The sequence below is a fragment of the Formica exsecta genome, unplaced genomic scaffold (assembly GCF_003651465.1).
Source record: "Formica exsecta isolate Colony F162 unplaced genomic scaffold, ASM365146v1 scaffold733, whole genome shotgun sequence".
Lineage (NCBI taxonomy): Eukaryota > Metazoa > Arthropoda > Insecta > Hymenoptera > Formicidae > Formica > Formica exsecta.
Window position 1 is genome coordinate 348,599 of NW_021853499.1, and position 3,835 is coordinate 352,433.

At 43.9% G+C, this 3,835-nt stretch overlaps 1 protein-coding gene across 2 annotated transcripts in view; it reads left to right on the forward strand.

The window, feature by feature from the left end:
- The window catches only part of LOC115243808 (guanine nucleotide-binding protein G(I)/G(S)/G(T) subunit beta-1), a 19,076-nt gene that overhangs the window by 5,345 nt on the left and 9,896 nt on the right, over positions 1 to 3,835 (forward strand). Inside the window, exon 1 of one of the 2 annotated variants that reach the window (XM_029821046.1) lies at positions 2,887 to 3,671. The exons of the other annotated variant lie outside the window; for it this stretch is intronic. The gene's annotated coding sequence lies outside the window, so the exon portion shown is untranslated. Of the gene's footprint in view, positions 1 to 2,886; positions 3,672 to 3,835 lie in introns of those variants that run through there. 2 annotated transcript variants of the gene reach the window in all.

Below are 3,835 nucleotides of genomic sequence, written 5' to 3' on the forward strand. Positions count from 1 at the left end.
AAAAAAAAAAGGGAGAAGAACAAGCTCAAAATGAGCGCCAGTCCACCTTGATCGATCGATCGATGCGTTTGCGTCACGGTGTATTTTAAGGTATCGATGATTCCGCGCCAAAGCGAGACATTTAGCTTTCCATGGTTCAACATGACTTCAAAACGACAAATCACTCGTGACTAAAGAATTTTATTTCGAGAAAAAAAGAGATGCTTTTTAATCTTTATTATTAATTTAAAAGGAAAGTCGTTTAAGGGTCAACAAAAATTAGATTACGTGCTACTCTAATCGAACCAGATAAAATTACGTAAAAATTGGGCAAAAGTTACGGCTCATCGAACACGAGCTTGACAAATCGTAAAATTGGCCGCATTACCGGAAACGTCAGAAAATATCCCCACGTGGCAGGTGCAACGCCGACGAACCTTGCACCGGCCTGTTGAGCAACTGTCGGCGCGCGTTCTGACACTGGCCGCCCTCCAGTTTTTACCCTTCTGTACCCCAAAGAGTACGCTTGTCAAAGGCAAAGTACACACTCGGTGTGGGGGGGGGAGGGGGGGTACTTGGCAGCCCCGCCGTTGTGTACAGTCGACGTATATCGAAAGAGGAGAGACCGGGAGAGAGCGAGATCACATTGGACGTTGACCCGCGTGGCTCAACTGTTGCTCCCATTCGTGCATCCGGGAGTTCGTCGAAGGGAGACGGCTTAGGGAATTTGATGATAGAACGAGTCTTCCGCTCTTTCTCTCTCTCTTTCTCTCTTTCGAGTGCTCGCATCGTGAGATTAATCCTGAGAAGAACCGCTACCGATAAAATTCGTCCGTGAGACACGCAATCGAGATTGCGTTTTTATCGAATACATTTGTCAAGAGTGAACGACTCTCTCGAGTGGATGAAGTGTCCTCGCGTATGCAAATTTAATAAAAGGGATGATAAAAAAGTTTTCGATGAAGCTGCGGTCTTACGATTGAATTGCGTGACGATGAAGCGTAAAAAATTAATACATCGATCGTTATTGAATTCAAGCTACTTCGCTCCGAAATTTTTACAATTGAAACTTTCTTTACGAAGCGTGATATTCGAAGGGAAAAAGTGAGTTATTTTACAGGGTGTCTACTCCGTGGAAAAACATGGAAAACCTGGAATTCTCAGGGAATTTTTTTGTACCTGAAAAAATCAGGGAATTTTTATGGAATTTTATTGGGACTCGGAAAATTTATTTAAAAATTCTCTCTTTTTTATAATTTTGTTCTTATCTGTAAACAGTCGGTAATCCATCGATAAGCCAAGTTGTGATTTATGTGTTTAAAATATATTATAAATATCTATCTATCTTTATTTATATATTCAATGTCTTAATAAAATATTGGATATGTAGTATTCTTTATTTTAATTTTTTTTTTATAAAAAATAAAAATGTTATGCAAGTTAAAAAATTTTATCTTAACGAAAGTTATCCAATTTTTTTTCAGTACATTCAGTAAATCTAGCACTTGAAACTTAAATGGCTTTGTGTCTTACCTTCGTATGAATGAAAAGCATTAGAAAATGCTTATAATAAAAAAATTATTTTAGGAAATTCAGTAAAAAATCTTTAAAATATTTTCTTTGCCCGGAATTTTGAACAAAAATACTTGTAAGATCAGGGAATTTTTTTACAAGAGAGATTTGAGTAGACACTCTGTATTATATTTTTTGTTTCCACCGTCACGAAAATAATTCTTTCGCCATTCAAAGTCCGAGTTTAAACCGGCTGTTGATTGTCGCCGAGGCTTGGCATAGTGCCATCTGTCAGCCACGATACAACGAGCGATTTTGAATGGCAGTATCGATTTGTACTATAGTTTCACGTTTTCGACATCGGAGATTGACCGACGTTGTTTCGGAGTTAATCCACGTTTCCGATCGAGAAACTTTGTTATCGCATCTTTCATCAACAACACGCGATCATCAATCCGCAGTGTGATCAATATCAGTATTAATTTATCCGTTCACCCTCTCACCCCGAGTGTTTTCCTCAGAATGTCTGACTTGTTTTATCAACTTTCTTTATCCTCCGGTTTATGAATTTATCCTTAATTATGTATATACTATTTCCACTATTTTCTGATGAATGTAAGGCCGTTTTACGATTCTAATGAATCGTAAAATCCGTATCAGATTACGCATTCAAAATTAAACATTGAAGATTAAAGATTGGAATTTGACTAATCAAAACAAAAGAAACTAAAATTTTTTTGGTCAAATTTCAATCTCCAATTGAAAAAATCAGGGAATTTTTATGGAATTTTATTGGGACTCGGAAAATTTATTTAAAAATTCTCTCTTTTTTATAATTTTGTTCTTATCTGTAAACAGTCGGTAATCCATCGATAAGCCAAGTTGTGATTTATGTGTTTAAAATATATTATAAATATCTATCTATCTTTATTTATATATTCAATGTCTTAATTTTTTGTCAAATTTCAATCTCCAATGCAGAGTGTGATACGGGCTTAAGGCACGCATGCGTAGTGTGATACGGGCTTAAAGCCCGTGAAGATTGAGATTGAAGATTCGTGATTGAAATTTGTCCAATTAGGACAAAGAAATTTTAGTTCCTTTTGTTTTATTAGTCAAATTTCAATCTTTAATCTTCAATCTTCGATTTTCAATGCGTAGCCTGATACGGGTTTTAGATTGCCGGCTGCTAGCAGCAACAACAGCAGCTCGAGCAGCAACCTGTCATTGTCGGCTACGACGACGGCGTCCTCTCGACGCCGGCTGGTCGGGACGGTCGGTACGCGGGCGCACTGGCGCCAGCGTCATCTCTCCCACCTCCGGGCGCCTCGTCCTCCCGGCCGGCCTTCTCTCGAAACCACGTCCTTCCTTGGGTGTGGTTCAGAGATTGCCGAGACGTCGTCTCTCCGGTTGAAGTGCGCGTCGCCCTTCTCGTTGCCCATCGTCTCGGCTTCCTCGTCCCGATGTCGACGGCATCCCTCGCGGCCCCGACGACGCTCGTTCCTCCGCGTCCTTCGTGAATCGCGCACCTGGTTGCTGGAAACGGGGACGAGGCGGTGCGGCGAGCGAGCAAAAGGATGTACGGATAAAGAGAAAGGGAGAGAGAGAGAGAGAGAAGGAGAAAGAGAGCGACGAGTGGGGCGAGCCGCACGACGACGTTCAATCGATTCGTCTCGCGCCTCCAGGTTGCGTGCGTGCGGGCGTGCATGTTTGTTCCCCGTAGCAGGGTGCCGAGTCCACCGAGTTCCTAGCGGTACCAGTGGGGCGATGGTTTATCCGGGGAAGGAATCGGTTTACGCGACCGCGTGAAGGAAGTGGAACTGAAAATAGAATCGGAACCGCGGAGAGGTTTTTTGAGCTCTTCCTCCGAGTCGTCTCGCCGGTGATCGCTGAGGCTGGACCTTCCGAGATTCTTCGACGTCTTCTCATCGCCGGAGGAGAATCCTTGTCGCGCGAGTCGCGTTTCGACGAGCGCAACCTGGCGGTGACGAGTGACGGCGCTTTTGACGGGGCTGCAAGTCCGTTTCGATCCAGTAGTGGTGGTGGCAGTGGTGGAGGCGGCGGTGGTTGTGATCGCGATCATCGTGGTGGTGGCTCTACCGCGAACGGGAGAGGTTATGTCGACGCGGATTCGATGACGCTCCTCTGACAGCAGTGGCGGTGACGGTGGGACGGAGCGAGTGAGTTCCATCGATGCGTGTGAACCTTCCCTTCCGCTTCGACACCTTCGTAGGCGAGGACGAGTCGCCTCTTTTTTTTTTTCCCCCCCCTCGCCGATCGAAGCCGCCGCGAGATTTCTCGCCGCTCGTCGAGCTAGTTACATTCGAGACAATGGCGTAGGGGA